The sequence below is a fragment of the Helianthus annuus genome, chromosome 3 (genome assembly GCF_002127325.2).
Source record: "Helianthus annuus cultivar XRQ/B chromosome 3, HanXRQr2.0-SUNRISE, whole genome shotgun sequence".
NCBI classification, from domain to species: domain Eukaryota; kingdom Viridiplantae; phylum Streptophyta; class Magnoliopsida; order Asterales; family Asteraceae; genus Helianthus; species Helianthus annuus.
Window position 1 is genome coordinate 78,983,096 of NC_035435.2, and position 17,648 is coordinate 79,000,743.

Consider the following 17,648-nt stretch of genomic DNA (forward strand, 5'->3'; position numbering starts at 1 on the left):
TTATAAAGTTCATAAGTTTAACATGGAACTCAGCAGTCCATGTCCCACAACGACCTCTTCCTCATGTGCAAGCTCCATCAAAGCACCTAATGACCTGCAAGGCATATAGTAACAAATCAACAACAAAGTTGAGCGAGTTCACAGTTGGGTGTTCGTTTTAAGTTGTTCAAAACATAGGTTTGTTTTAGCTGACTTACTTGTCGTGGGGGTTACCACATAGTTTAAAACATAGACATTCCTTTCCTTTTACCCTGGCTCCCAGCCGTGGGGGCTACCCCATGAATATCCCACTAGACCCGTTACCATATCGACTACTGACTGAGAAAGTTGGGTGCCCTAAGTCAACGTCTATCATCATTGACGTGCCCAGATCCATTAGTCCACTCCCATCCTCTGCGGCATAGTGTGAGGCTTGTTAAACCTAATAGCGCTATTTAACTAATGACCCGTTCGCCATTGGCCAGGCGATTAAGTCGATATAAAAATGAGGGACTTAATGATAGAGTTTTTGTCTAGTGTCAATGTTGTCACCCTTCAGTTAAGAGGGTGGAGGTACGTGTCTCATACAAGGAGATCACGCAGGTTCCAATGTTGTCACCCTTCAGTTAAGAGGGTGGAGTACGTATTCTACCCAAAGAGAATACGCAGGTTTCCTTTTTAATCATTAACCCATTCCCAAACCACCGGGAATCCCATGCCTTGTAGAAAGTGTGAACTCACCTTTGGTTGCTCGGTTTGACTCTTAAAAATAGCTAAAAGTCAAGGTCGGTCAATCACGTCCTAGTACGATTTCTAGTTAGTCCATTAGTGGTTTCAAATAGGGCTCAAAGTTCCTACACGTATCTAGCACGTAGCACATTTAATCATACAATGCTAATTATCACAACATACTTTAGCGACAACACAAGTGTCACAAAAGGTTCAAAATACTCTTCAATAAAATTCAGCAATATAGTGCATTTTCGGCAGTTTTCGGATTGTTATACGGAATAGTTCGTGTACAACAAAATTCCCAAAAAATTATAGAATGTTTTAAACGATCCAAATATTATTGTATCAAAATATTGGGATCCAATTCATCACCAATTATTTTCTAAAATTCATTTACTGGGCTGCAATCAGATTTGTCACTTTCTGACTGCAGTTTACGAAAAAATTCATTTAAAATTCATCGTAAGTCCGATTAACGAAATTCCAGTTGGAGAATTACAGTTCACTCGCATATTTTCTATAGTAAAAGTTTCAGTCTAACAGTAAACACATACCAAGTTGTGACACGAAACGTGAGCTGCGTTTTCTGCAGAAAAACACAGCTTTAATTGCTGAAACGAAATAATAAGTTTAAAATAGCAAACGATGTCCAAAAATCATGATTCTAGCGCCATTAGAAGCGTATTTCGAAATAGCACGTTATAGACTTAAGAAAATCCAGATTTCGTTAAATTATAACCCCGTTACAGCCAACTGAAATCGGCTGTAACTGATGGACAAATTCCGTTTTCGTTACGAACACTTTAATAAAACGAGTTTTCAAGTTTCCTTGACATGCTTTTGCGATCATATGAACATAATCCGTCATTCACATCAGGTTAGAAGTCACTTATATCAGATTCATCATACAAATTGTCAAGATCATCAAACGTACCAACCCTACTCCACACACATGAGTCTATCCATATAAGAACAATATTACTAGCCTTATTATGTCGTTTTTATAAACAACAGGCTATAATTCGCCATCTCAAACATCAAGAATCGTTAACAACTTCGGAAACACAGCTGGTATAACCCTATAAACCTCACGTATGAACATTAAAACCTCACAAAGCACACGATTCAATATGTAGCATCAATAACAAATACATACAGTACCCTTAAACTACAATTAGTTATCACAACACTAAATATCACATAAAGCTTTTCTTAATTAATTGTTCTTAGCTATGTTTTTAGGAATCGACCGTGATATTTAGCGTTGTGATAACTAATTGTAGTTTAAGGGTACTCTATGTATTTGTTATTGATGCTACATATTGAATCGTGTGCTTTGTGAGGTTTTAATGTTCATACGTGAGGTTTATAGGGTTATACCGGCTGTGTTTCTGAAGTTGTTAACAATTCTTGATGTTTAAGATGCCGAATTATAGCCTATTGTTCATAAAAACCACATAATAAGGCTAGTAATATTGTTCTTATATGGATAGATTCTTGTGTGTGGAGTAGGGTTGGTACGTTTGATGATCTTGACAATTTGTATGATGAATCTGATATAAGTGACTTCTAACCTGATGTGAATGACGGATTATGTTCATATGATCGCAAAAGCATGTTAAGGAAACTTGGAAACTCGTTTTATTAAAGTGTTTGTAACGAAAACGGAATCTGTCTATCAGTTACAGCCGACTTCAGTTGGCTGTAACGGGGTCATAATTTAACGAAATCTGGGTTTTCTTGAGTCTATAACGTGCTATTTCGAAATACGCTTCTAATGGAGCCGGAATCATGATTTTTGGACAGCGTTTGCTATTTTAAACTTATTATTTTGTTTCATCAATTAAAGCTGTGTTTTTTGCAGAAAACGCAGCTCACGTTTCATGTCACAACTTGGTATGTGTTTACTGTTTAGACTTGAAAATTTTACTGTAGAAAATATGCAATGAATTGTAATTCTCCAACTGGAATTTCGTCAATCGGACTTACGATGAATTTTAAATGAATTTTTCCGTAGACTGCAGTCAGAAAGTGACGTATCTGATTGCAGCCTAGTAAATGAATTTTATAAAATAATTGGTGATGAATTGGCTCCCGATATTTTGATACAATAATACTTGGATCGTTTAAAACATTCTGTAATTTTTTGGGAATTTTTTTATACACGAACTATTCCGGATAACAATCCGAAAACTGCCGAAAATGCACTATATTGCTGACTTTTATTGAAGAGTATTCTGAACCTTTTGTGACACTTGTGTTATCGCTAAAGTATGTTGTGATAATTAGCCTTGTATGATTAAATGTGCTACGTGCTAGATACGTGTAGGAACTTTGTGCCCTATTTGAAACCGCTAATGGACTAACTGGAAATCGTACTAGGACGTGATTGACCGACCTTGACTTTTAGCTATTTTTAAGAGTCAAACCGAGCAACCAAAGGTGAGTTCACACTTTCAACAAGGCATGGGATTTCCGGTGGTTTGAGAATGGGTTAATGATTAAAAAGGAAACCTGCGTATTCTCTTTGGGTAGAATACGTACTCCACCATCTTAACTGAAGGGTGACAATATTGGAACCTGCGTGATCTCCTTGTATGGGACACGTACCTCCACCCTCTTAACTGAAGGGTGACAACATTGACACTAGACAAAAACACTATCATTAAGTCCCTCATTTTTATATCGACTTAATCGCCGGGTCAATGGTGAACGGGTCATTAGTTAAATAGCGCTATTAGGTTTGACAAGCCTCACACCTTGCCGCAGAGGGCGGGAGTGGACTAATGGATCTGGGCACGTCAATGATGATAGACATTGACTTTGGGCACCCAACTTTCTCAGTCAGTAGTTGATGCGCGTGTTGATGTGCACAAAATGCAACATATAAATTACATCAATTGAGGCATAAAACTAACCCTTTTTTAGTACTAATGTTGGAAAAAGTACGTTTTTGTCTTCCTTTTGTATTTTTAGCATTAAATGAGCTCAAATGAACAAAAGAAGCAAAAAGGCAGCTAAATCTAACATAAATACAAGAAAAAGAACAAACGTGGCATGCTCGACCTCCCGACAGCATCTTCCCAAGCAAAACAAGAGAACAGAAGGCTAAATACGCCCCGTGCTCAGTGAGCACGGGGGCGTGCCCAAGTGTCAGCAGAAAAGACAAAGTTGTAGAAGCTTCTATCACCCACCACGGGGGCGTGCCCACTGGACACGGGGCCATGGTCAACTCTAAGATTCGCATAATCTGAGGAAATCTTGATAGTACAGATACGCTTCTGCACACGGGGTCGTGCCCAGCGGACACGGGGGCGTGGTCAACTAATGCAGACAAACTACAATTAATGAAGAAAGAGAAGGAGGATGGACACGGGGCCGTGCCCAATGGACACGTGGCCGTGCCCGAGCTACTGTTCAGGCTATAAATAGTTGTGCTTGGCTCATTTGCAAACCATCCCTTGGCACACCACCCCTCTCACACTTCACCCACCACCCACCACCATCACAACACCATCATCCACCACCATCATCCATTGTCCATCATAGAGTGTGTGAGTCGTCTCGGGATCCAAGATTGATCGTAAGAGTTCTTGACAATCAAAGGCCATGTTTGCCTAAGTCTCTTACGTCACTTGGTGAAGACAAGTGTTTAGTGTAATACTTTTTATTTTTAATCTTTTCGCACTTTTTATTTGGTTATGTATTAATGACTTTAATGACTAGTTTCTTATGTTGAAGGTGATTCTTCCTTATCGTTTGTCCGTGGTGTCTTGGCATTATTTTACTGTCTATATAAAATAAAAGATTTTCACCATTCATATCTCCACGGTCTATATGGAGATATGTTGGCTACCTGGTCGGGGGTTAAGGGAACGGTTTGGTAAGAGTCTTGCCATTGTTTAGTGTATAGATCCTGCAAAGGACCTGGGTCAAATTTAGTAGGACCTCCTTCAATACCCACCAGTATTGGATGGCTGGGGTCCAAACTCTTTGACCCCCTCATAAGTAAGCTACTATTAAAACTTTAACCTGGCTACTTAGGACTGTATCCCTGCTGACTCAGACTACTTAGCCGAAGGAAACGTCACCTTCAAAAGAGTGGCCTACCACATTATGCATTAATAACTTAATTAATTATCTTTCAATAATCCGACCCTTTAGGATTGTATCCTTGCTGACTCAAACTACTGGGTTGAGGGTAACGTCACCTTCAAAAGAGGGGCCTACCACAATAACTAAGATAATCTCTTAAAAAGTGCAAAAGTGCGGAAATAATCAAATGTTACACTACACACGAGTCGGATCCAAGTGATTCATCTTGTCTATCTGTTTTTATTTTTATTTTATTTTCAGCATTTTAGTTAGCTTTATTTTTCTAGTTTAAAAACCTTTTTCTAACTTTTTGATTTGATTAGACGTTGAGGATAAACCGGTACTAAAAGCTCTTGTGTCCTTGGACGACCTCGGTATCTTACCAACACTATACTACGTCCACGATGGGTGCATTTGCCCATATGTGTGTTTAGTGTTAGTAAATATCGTGTTTTATAAATTTAAAACATGGCTAAAAAGTGTAAACGGGCTTAAAATATACATTAAAAACCTATAACACACGACACGCGTCAATGTGGTGTTATAGGTTTTTATAAAAATTTTTAGCCCTTTTTCCACGTTAGTCAAGTTTTAAATGTATAAAACACGATATTTTACTAACACCGAACACACATATGGGCAAGTGCACCCATCGTGAGCGTAGTATAGTGTTGGTAAGATACCGAGGTCGTCCAAGGACACAAGAGCTTTTAATACCGGTTTATTCTCAACGTCTAATCAAATCAAAAGTTTAGAAAAAGGTTTTAAACTAGAAAATAAAAACTAAAAATGCTGAAAAATAAAAATAAAAATAAAACAGATAGACAAGATGAATCAGTTGGATCTGACTCGTGTTTAGTGTAACCTTTGATTATTTTCGCACTTTTGCACTTTTTAAGAGATTATCTTAGTTATAGTAGTAGGCCCCTCGTTTGAAGGTGACGTTGCCCTCAACCTAGTAGTTTGAGTCAGCAAGGATACAATCCTAAAGGGTTGGATTATTGAAAGATAATTAATTAAGTTATTAATGCGTAATGTGGTAGGTGTTTTGGTCAAAAATTACCGAAGCAATTAAGTGATCAAATTAGTTAAGTAAGGTAGTGTGCTAGAAATGAGTGTCGAAAATATGTTAATCAAGTTAATTGTAAAAACAGTTTTAGGATACGGCTCAGGATATAGAGCTGTATCAATGATCAAACGATGAGCGAAAAATGTAAAGGGGTGACACGAGATGTACGAGGAAAGCCCTTGATCAATCTAGATCACCGGCACAAAACCTCGGGAGCTGACAATCGCAGCTGCCTTGTTCTTCTATTACTTCAAATATCAGGGTACAGTGCAGGATGTGATACGGATCTACTAAGTGCTACAATGCGATTCGAGTACAAGTGTTTGTGTGTAGTGGTTGCTAGTAGCTTGAGAGTAAAGTGTGCGAATGAAAAAAGTGTGTGCCTTAATGATCCGATCCATCTATTTATAGTAAAAGAAATGCAACAAACTACCTTACTAAACCAGGATCTGGCGGATATTCCCTTCTTGAACATTGTAGACCAGGTCCTTCGGGTTCAACGTCTCTCTTGTAACTGGTTTGCCAGAGTCTTAAGGAGAAGAGGTCCATCTGACCGTTAGTGACCTACAGCTTCTTACCTGCACGTGGTCAATTTAGTTAACACAAGGATATCGCACCAGGATGTTACCAATATCCTGATCCGGTATCCTGATCTGGTATCCTGGTCACAGGTAAACAATCAAAAGCAGAATATTAGTCAGGATATATATGCTCAGAAAATGGCCCATAACAATTGTCCCTAAATATATCTGTTGGTATACCAATCCAACGGATATATTTTAAAACTCTATCACCTGGATCGAGGCAATCAATACGACGAGACCCTTAAAGTGACAATGTGCAACTTCCAATGCACTATTTACTCTTTACCCCCTATATTCAGCCTATATTAACTGAGGGATTCTTCATTAAAATTATCTCTATCTTCAAGCGAATTTCAGGTATTCTCTCTCTCTATCTTCCCTGTTTTCTCTGTTTAAGTCCGTTATACCCTTCCATGGCTACCCGCACTAGATCACAAACGGCAGATTCTGTCTCCCTCTTCGACAGACAAAACCTGCTCAAGGAACCTTCAAAAGAGGTATGCTCATTCGATAATGCTGATATCGCGGCTATACGAGCTTCCGGTGCCTTTCTCGCCGGTACAGTCTTCCGTCCATTTGACCGAGAGGTCCGATCGGATTTTTGTTCCGATGAGTGGGTATGCTTTTTTGCTTATCCCTTCTCCATCGGTCTTCAATATCCATTTTCACCCTTCATCTCTCGATTCTTCGAGTTGACCGGCCTTAGCTTCGCCCAAACCATGCCCATGGTTTGGCGCGTCCTAGTCACCCTGGAGCAGATTAAAGCTCGTCATATGCCGGACTTGTGCATTGAAGATCTTCCGATGGCCTATCGTTTAAGATCCCACGGTTCTAGCCGGTTCCTTTTATTCTCTATCTCCAAAAATCCCCTCGTTCTTAAAGCTACCAAGAACGAGGATAAATGGACAAGAAAATTCTTCTTCGTAAAAAGGGACTCCATCAATACGGGTTCTGACCTTCCTAAGAGATGGTTAACTTCTGGTAGGATTTAGGGCTTTAGGAATATCCCCAATCATATCCCAAAACTATATCCTGAACTGATATCCTGATACGTTTATCTTTTGCAGCAAATTTCAAGGAACTAGCTCCACCCAATGCTGAGTCGGTAGAAAGGATAAAAGAAATCTACAAGCTTCTAGAAAGTGAGAGGACCTTCACCCTGATATCTACAAGTTCAAGTCAAAGATCAAGTTCCAGCATGTCTGGTAAGTATATTTATCTATCAAACTGATTATATTTCAAAAGTGTAACGAGATAAATCGCATCTTCCCTTATACAGTGCCAGTTATCAATCTCGAAGGCTTTCAACTCAATGAGTTGGAAAGTTACTCAAGCCTTACACCTGTCAAGCAGGAATCCAACCCAAAGTCATCTGTCACACCGAAGCCTACTAGTTCAACGACCATTACTGCTCCCAAAGCTCCTCCAGCATCCAGAACTCGGGCCTCCAGCTCCCGAAAGAGAAAGGAAACAGAGCCTCCTGCTACCCCCAATGTATTCCCATTTGAAAATCATGGGTTCGCGGAGTCTAGCAAATTCATGACCGGTTTTCCTCAACCAGGTAAATATCCTGATCCATATCCTACAACACATGCTGGTTACTAGACTTAATTAAAGTTAATACCTGTTTCTTTATTTCGCAGGGTCTTGAACGTTTGATTTTCCTTTACGAGGATACATGCGGCTCGAACGTCATGCTTGAAAGTCAGCTAAAAAAGGCCGAAGCCGCTATTTCAGACCAAGCAGCGATCGCCACCGCCAAATCAGAGCACTACGAGGCCTAATACAAGGCAATGGCCCAAGAGCAGCAGTCCACCATCCAAAAGGTCACCCAAGAAGCTCAAGCCAAGATTGACGCCACCCAAGTCCAGTATAAGCAAGCTATGGCTTCGTATCGGGAGAGCCTCAAGAACTCTGTTGTCATTTCCCTTCTCCAGGCCAGACTGAAAATAGCTTATGAGGCGATGGCTTTGGGCTTTCAATGCCCCTCTTGGAACACCAAGGTCTGGGAGGCGAAAATGAAAGATCTTGGGGGAAATCCCGTGGAGCCTCTTGCCAAATCTGCTCTGGAAGAACCTGCTATGATGCCTGATGCTAGTGCTTCAAAAGATGCTGGGGGTGATGCTGGAGAAAATGCTGGTGGAGAGGATGCTGCTGATGATGCTGAGAGGAATGCTGGGGAGAATACTGGTGAAGATGTCATGGTGAAGGAGGGAGATGCCCCTTAAATGCAGCGATGTAGGCGATGATGGATATACGTGCCAAGGCCGGAGTCCACTTTTTAAGTTTGATGGTCGCAACTTTGTTGAACAATTTACTTTTTCAGTCTTCGAACAATTTATATTTCCTGCATTAGAAGAATTTGATAACCAAAGGTGGATGGGTCATGGGTTTCAGGATGAAGCCCTTAGTTATTGTTTTGGTCAAAAATCACACAAGGATAATGCAACCAAACTTTATGTAAATGGGGTATGATGCTTGGTTTGTAGAAAAAGTAAAGGATCACTATAGTTTTGAGTGTCTAAGCGTGTGAGAGTTGTGTTGTGTGTTCTTCCGAATGAAGAAGAGTGGTATTTATACAAGTGTAGGTGACCTATTTTAGGTAAAAAGACTAATAATCAGCTCATTACCCCTTTAGAAATAAAAGACAATCTAGCCTAAATTGCCGCCCTTAAATCAAGCTAAGTTTCCATATCCTTTGCAACGTCTATCTCCGATTAAGCTAATGCCATAATTGTGAAGACGCGTCCCTTGGTTATGATGCTAAGAGCGTATCCTGCTAGATGTTCCTGCAAGATAACATTGTATTAGACGAAGGTAACCGTTAGCATGAGGATCCTGTAACGGTCCATGATCCTGATCCTGAAGTCCTCCTGAGGATCACTGTCTGCCAAAGAAACAAGGATCATTGGTTAGGATCACGTGTAAGGATCATGTCTAATAAAAATCCAGCCCTAACAATTGCCCCCAAAATATAAGGAGTTTATTGTAAATAAACAAGTTATATTTTGCTTTGATCTTATCTTCAACGGATTACTCGGATAACTAGCCGTTATAAGCGGACTAGCCGTTGTGATCATTACGTCATAGATGTGACAATCCCTGCAAAACGTGATTATAAATAGGGGATAGGGTGAGGATCACTCTGCATTTAAATTCGAGATAACTTCCCTTTATAATCTCTAGCGAAGATCGATCAGGTATTCTCTTTTCTTTTTCATTTTTCTTTCTCTTGCTCTGTTTTTCTGCTCCCCTGTTTTTATTCTGCTGTGAGGATGTTGCTCCGAAATTCCCCTCACAAGGATCCCGAGAGGAACAGCCCCTTGAAAGGTCAAGGGATCATTATAGATTCTCCCACCGAGAGGTGCTGTTTCACCGATGCTCACATCGATAGAATCCGTCATTGTTTTCCAGCGGATGCTATCTTCAAATCTTTTACTCCCACTACCTTAAGCGATTTTGTCTCTAACACCTGGGTAGCTTTTCCTGTTACTCCGTTCACCATAGGCTATACGTATCCCTTTCCGGCTTTCACCCAATCTTTCTTTTCCTTGACCGGCATATCTTACATTCAAGCCATGCCGATGATCTGGAGGGTTTTGTATACCCTGGAAAGGATCATTGAGCAAGAAGGGATTGATTTAGGAATGACGGAGCTGGCTGAGATGTATGATCTCACAACGTTTGGATCCTGTCGATATTTGTTGAAACGGAAAGCCGGAGAGGATCACCCTGTTCTTAAGGTCACCAAGAATGACACGAATTGGAAGCGACGATTCTTCTTTGTTAGGAGGGATACCATCCCTAATGGGAAGGATCTGCCCAAGGAGTGGGCTACCCATGGTAGGATAGAGGATCCTGAAGGATCACCATCAGACTTGTTCCTTAGACTGAGGATCACTAACACTTTCTTTGTTTTTTGTGTGCAGCTATATCCGTTGCTCATCTCAAGTTGACCCCTGCTGCAAGAGAGAGAGTTCTAGCCTTCAGAAAGCTTGATCCTGAAACCAGAAGTTTTCAAGTTGCCACCCAAGATTCATAGGAAGTATCCTCTGCATCTGCCACAATGTCAAGTAAGTATCCTTATTTAAAAAGTAGTTTTATGTAAGATTTTTAATTTAGTCAGAATACTTATCTTATTTTGGTTGTGTAGGCGCTGGGAAATCTGCTAAGTCTGCTAAGTCTGCCTCCAAGTTTGGTATCGATGATCTTGCTAACGTCAGATCTGTGAGGAAGAAGAATCCGGCCAGCCCGAGTACCTCTGTCCCCAAGGCACCTGTGAGAGGGAAAGGAGGGAAGAAGAGAAAGACTTCTGATGCTGAGGGTCTCCAAGGATTTCCCCTGATTCGCCAGCAGTTTCTTGATTCTGTCAACGAGGTTAGGATCACTGCCCCTGTTGGTTATCCTGATGGTTCTTGAGGATCACCTATGTCTGACGTCATATCTTGTTGTTTTTGCAGAAACTTACTGAAATAGAAACTTATGTTAGCCACGTTGAAGATCAGGATCGCCAAATTGCCGACCTCCAACAGATGGGTGTGCTGAAGGATCTCAAGATAGCCGATCTTGAGAAGGAGCTCCGTGCTACCAGGGATGAAGCTGTCAAAGCATTGATCAAGTTTGACTACGAGAAGCATGATATCACCCATGATGCTAAGGTCTCTGCTGCGGTAACCATGTATAAGATCCAGCTGCAAATGGCTGTAGAGGCTCAGGATCCTTCCTTTGACAAAGGCACATGGGACGTGGAAGGTTGGAAGGCAAGGCTGGCAGAGTTGGAGGATGATGATGATGCTGAGGATATCCCTATGCTTGAAGGTGGAGATGCTGGTAAGGATCAGGGTGAAGCAAGTGGAGCTGGTGGTGATGGTGCAGCGAAGGTTTGAGCTGCAAGATTGGGCAATGATGGAAACTTCTAGACATAGCCGGAGCCCAATTTTTAAATTTTGGTAGTAGTTTTTGTGGTTGTTGGTGTTTTCAAACAATGATAGTCTGTACTTAAACAATAGTTTATGGATTGAGGATCCAGGATCCTTCAGACAATAGGTAGGATTGCAAATGGTGGAGGGATCCTCTGTTTGGGGGATGAAGCCTTTGTGATCCTGCCGCCTTTAATTTCCTGCACCTACTAAGACCGCAAAGACAATGGACACCCTTTGCTAACCCATGTGGACGGGCCACGTTTTGCTGGTGGAAATGTGGGTTAGCAATTTTGACAACTTTTTTGCAAGGGTTAAAGATCCTTTTGTTAATAATATAACTTTTAATCTTTCTGGCTTATCTCGTGTTGTTATCCTTTATTTATTTTCTTATTTTCCAGTTTGTTTTAGGAACATATTTGTTAGAGTAACAAGAGTTGAGCAAACCATGTTTAATAAGTTTAGGATATGATCCTAGATCAAATATCCTGACATTGAAAATTTTTGAAGCAATCAATTTCAAGGATCATAGGTTTAGTTGTCAAAGTGTAGGGGTTGGTTAGTATAATCAAAATAGTCAAGGATCATACCTGAGGATCCAAGTTAGGATCCTAACCTTTAATCAAGATAACCATAAGTGAAACTTTAATGGATGATTAGGATTAAGGATCCTTATTTGTTTAACTTCGAGAACCTGAAAAATGGAACATATCTTGGGACTAAGCCAATGTAAAAGATAAATTAGTAACTGGGGACATGCCCAAAGGATAACCGAGAATGATCCCGGAGGATCACTGGGGACAAGCCCAAAGGATAACTGGGGACAAGCCCAAAGGATAACTGGGGACAAGCCCAAAGGATCGTGTGTAAACTGGAGTATGGCCCTTACTGGCGACTATCCAAACTTAGTGACATGAAAATGTCAAAACCTTAGCTAACGTTAGAAACCTTAGGAACGGATGTATGGTACGTCTACCATTATACGGAGGATCCTGGGTATAGCCAGTACGATGAGGTTGTCAGCCCCGGAAGTGGGTACTGGTCCCAAAGACGTGAACTATATCAGGATCATCGTGCGCTGCTGGCGGAAACTGGGGATAATCCCAAGGATAACTGGGGACAAGCCCAAGGATCTGCGTTGCTTTTGAAGATCTTTGACGATATGCTGTAGATACCTGAACTATCATAACTCAAATGGTTCGTGAGAAGAGGATGAAGGATACAGGATCCTTATCCTTTGGTAAAAAGTAAGGAAATGTAAATGTTTTAAGATAAGGACATTACCAGATTAAGGATCACTGACATCACCGGGATCCTTCGAGGATACTTCAATAAAAGGATCACATGTTTGAAGGATCATGTTCACATAAAGTATCTCTTTAAGTGAACAGCATTCCAGGCTCTTGGTAACAAGTTTCCTTCCATGGTTAGCAATCTGTATGCCCCCTTTCCTGCTTCAGCTTCAATCAAGTAAGGGCCTTCCCACTTTGGTGCTAACTTCCCGTCAGCAGGATTAATAGTGTTTTGGAATGCTTTTCTCAACACCATATCTCCGACTTGAAACTTCCTTATCCTAACATTTTTGTTGTAAGCACCAGCCATTCTTTGTTGGTAGCTTGCCATCCTTATCCTAGCCAGATCCCTGATTTCCTCAATAGTATCCAAATCCTGAGCCAGGATTGTAGCATTCTCTTCAGGATCACGAGCACTTGTTCTAGCAGTTGGGATCACCATCTCTGTTGGGATCACTGCTTCTGCCCCAAATACTAAAGAAAAAGGTGTTTGACCAGTGGCATTCTTGGGAGTTGTTCTATCAGCCCATAGCACATAAGGTAACTCCTCTGCCCATTTTCCCTTCTTGGATCCTAGCTTCTTCTTCAGATTGTTGATGATGATCTTGTTGGATGATTCTGCTTGGCCATTGGCTTGTGGATGAACTGGTGTTGATGTTATCATCTTGATTCCCCAACTGTCACAAAAGTTAGTAGTTCTGCTTCCAATGAATTGGGAGCCATTATCACATACAATTTCAGAGGGAATGCCAAATCTAGTTATAATGTTTCTTTTGATAAAGGATATAACTTCTTTTTCTCTAACTTGAGCAAAAGCTTCAGCTTCTATCCATTTAGAGAAGTAGTCAGTCATGGCAAGCATAAATACTTTTCCACCAGGTGCTTTAGGGAGCTTGCCAACTATATCCATCCCCCATCTCATGAATGGCCAAGAGGATGGTATAGGGTGTAGCAGTTCAGCTGGTTGATGAAGGATATTGCTGTGTCTTTGACAAGGATCACATTTCCTAGCATATTCTACAGCATCCCTTTTCATGGTTGGCCAGTAGTATCCTGTTCTAAGGATCCTTGAGAATAATGCCCTGCCCCCAGTGTGGTTTCCACAATCTCCTTCATGGAAGTCTCTCAACACTTCTTCAATTTCAGGATCCTCAATACATCTTAAATATGGTCCTGCAAGGGATCGTTTATATAGCACATTATTTAAGATTGTAAATTGAGATACCTTGATCCTGAAAGCTCTAGGATTTTCTCCCATCGGGATCTCTCCGTGTTGCAAGTATTTCATGATTGGTGAGACCCATGATCCTGCATAAGATTGAGCTTCTTCACTAGGGATTACTGCAGTATCCTCTTCTATTTCCATGGCCACTTGATTTTCAATAGCAGGAGCCAGGATATGGATGATAGGGATACTTATGTCTTCTGGAATTTTCAAGGATGATCCTAAGTTGGCCAATGCATCAGCTTCCGTGTTATCCTCCCTTGGTACCTGTGTTAAGCTGAAAGAAACAAAAGAGAGTGCCAATTCTTTGACTATCTCTAAATATTTGGTTAGTTTTTCACCTTTAACAGCATAGGATCCATTAAAGTGATTGGTGATCAATAATGAGTCTACATATACTTTAAGATATTTTACCCCCATATCCTTAGCAATTTGCAAGCCAGCAATTAAGGCTTCATACTCAGCCTCATTGTTAGTTGCTTGGAACTCACAGGCTATGGAGTGGGGTATTATGTCCCCCTGTGGCGATTTTAGTAGTATCCCAAGCCCTGTGCCCTTGATATTTGAGGATCCATCAGTGTGTAGTATCCAAGGATCCTTGGTCTCATCCAGCTGTTGGACCTCCAATTCTGCTTCTCTTTGTAGATCACTACTGAAATCAGCCACAAAGTCAGCTAGTGCTTGGGATTTAATGGCTGTTCTTGGCTCATATCTTATATCATGGGCACTAAGCTTTACTGCCCACTTAGCCATTCTTCCTGACATCTCTGGTTTCCTGAGGACATTCTTAATTGGAAAGTTAGTTCTAACAACAATAGTATGGGTTTCAAAATAATGCCTTAGCTTAGTTGATGCCATGATTAATGCAAGAATAAGTTTTTCGAGGTGTGAGTACCTGGATTCGGCATCAAGTAAACTCTTACTTACATAGTAGATAGGATATTGTGTACCTTCATGATCCTTAACAAGGACAGCACTTACAGCGGTTGAGGATACCGCCAAATATAAGGATAACACATCTCCTTTTTCGGGCTTTGATAATGCTGGTGCTGAGGACATATATTCTTTAAGGGCTTGTAAAGCATTCTCATGTTTCTCAGTCCATTCAAACTTCTTGTTCTTCCTTAGGATATCGTAAAATTCTTTACATTTTTCTGAGGATTTTGATATGAACCTGTTCAGAGCTGCTATCCTGCCTGTTAGCCTTTGCACATCCTTAGCATTGGCAGGGGACTTGATGTTTACTAGTGCTTTAATTTGCTCCGGACTTGCCTCAATGCCCCTCTGAGTTACCATATATCCTAGGAATTTACCTGCCTTAACACCAAAGTGGCACTTTGAAGGATTAAGCTTCATGTTATAATTATCAAGGATATCAAATGCTTCCTCCAAATCCCTTAGGTGATCCTCAGCTTTCTTTGATTTGACTACCATATCATCTATGTATACTTCCATAGTTTGTCCAATTTGATCTTTGAACATCATATTCACCAGCCTTTGATATGTTGCACCTGCATTTCTTAATCCAAAAGGCATGGCAATATAACAATACAAACCTGTTGGGGTCATAAAGGCTGTATCCTCTTGGTCAGATGGTTCCATCTGAATTTGTTGGAATCCAGATGATGCATCCATAAAGGTTAACAGTTCATGCCCCGCTGTTGCATCCACCATGGAGTCAATGTGGGGTAATGGGAAAGGATCCTTGGGACATGCCTTATTTAAATCAGTGAAATCGACACATACCCTCCACTTTCCGTTTTTCTTTTGGACAACGACCACATTGGCTAACCATTTTGGATACTTTACCTCTCTGATCATACCTGCTCGAAGTAGTCTTTCTACTTCTTCTTGGGTAATGGCATTCCTTTCTGGTGCAAACTTCCTCCTTTTTTGATGGATTGGTTTTATAGACCTGTCAATGCCAAGTTTGTGAGTAATAATATCCTTAGATATACCTGTCATATCTTCATGTTTCCAAGCAAAGGTAGATTTTCTTCTTTTGAGGAAGGATATTAAGTCTTCTTTCCTCTTGCCAAGGATCCCTGATCCGATATAGATTTTTGATTCAGGATCACTAGGATCCAAGAGGATTTCGTCCACATCTTGTTCCCTTGCCTCCAAGACATTCCTCGGAGGATACTATAATTGCTATTGCTCCCTTGGCTTCGAGGTTGGCTTCATGGATGAGGTATAACAATCCTTAGCCTCCTGCTGATCACTGTCGATCTTGATTATTCCCCATGGGCTAGGGAGCTTTACACATTGATGGTAGGTGGATGGGACTGCTTTCATATCATGTATCCAAGGCCTGCCAAGGATAACATTGCAACAAGACAAACAGTCAATAACACAAAATTTCTGATAATTATGTAATCCTTCCACGTAGATTGGGAGTTTGATGTCCCCCAGAGTTTTCTTCGTTTCTCCACTGAATCCTACAAGCACGGAGGATCTTGGTGTGATGTCTGATTCGGGGATTCCCATTTTCTTCAGAACATCAAGCTGGATAATGTTCACTGAGCTTCCTCCATCGATAAGGATTCTGCGGACAAAATGGTTAGAGATAAAGAGAGTAATAACTAAACTATCATGATGAGGATCCTGAATGTTAATGCGATCATCCTCATCAAACGTTATCATCTTTCCTTCTGAGACACTTGATGTTCTAATAGGTCTTTCTCCATTATCCATTTTTGACTCCTTTGCATGCCTTTTGGCCGCCGAGAAAGATGTACCACAGATGTCTGATCCTCCGGAAATAAAGTTGATCACTTGTGCATTTGCCGGAGGTGCTGGAGCCTTTTCAGGGATCCTTTCAGGATCCTGAGTCCTCTGCTTTTTTCTTCCCAACAATTCTTTTAGGTGCCCCTTGCTTAACAGATATCCAATCTCTTTTCTTAAAGCTATGCATTCTTCAGTCAGATGCCCGAAATCCTCATGGTATGCACACCATTTTGACTTGTCTTTAGTCCCGGATGGTTTATCATTCTTCCTGGGCCACCTAGCTTTTTCACCTAGATTCTGCATTGCAAGGATTAGTTCATGATTATCAACGGAAAAACAATATTCTGAGATTGGAGGATAATCTTCATCATCCTCTTCTTGGTCAACAGCATGCACATTCTGGTTCTCATTTCTATGGTAGGATTTGAATTTGTTGTTCTTGAAGGAGGATCCTTGCTTCTCCTGTTTTGGGGATCCTACTTGTCTCTCCTGGATCCTCTTGTCATCCTCTAGCCGGATGAACCTGAGTGCTCGAGTTCTTACTTCATCTAGATTCCTGCATGGTGTCATAACAAGATCATCATAGAATAATGAATCCTTAAGCAGTCCCATTTTGAAGGCTTCAACAGCCGTAGCCATATCCAAGTTGGGAATGTCCAAGGATTCTTTACTAAATTTAGTTATATAATCCCTTAATGATTCATTATGATTTTGAGTTATCCTGTACAAATCACTAGTTAATCTTTCAAATTTTCTACTACAAGAGAATTGGTTATTGAATAAATTAACTAAATTAGCAAATGAAGTAATAGAGTAGGGGGGAAGACTTAGCAGCCACTTAAGAGCTGATCCAGTAAGAGTGGATCCAAATCCTTTACATAGGCATGCTTCCTTCAACTTTTCTGGGATAGGATTGATCTCCATCCTCTCCCTGTATTGTGCTATGTGCTCCTCTGGATCCGTCGTACCATCATACAGCTTCATAGTAGGGATATGGAACCTTTTGGGTACCTCTGCATCACAAAT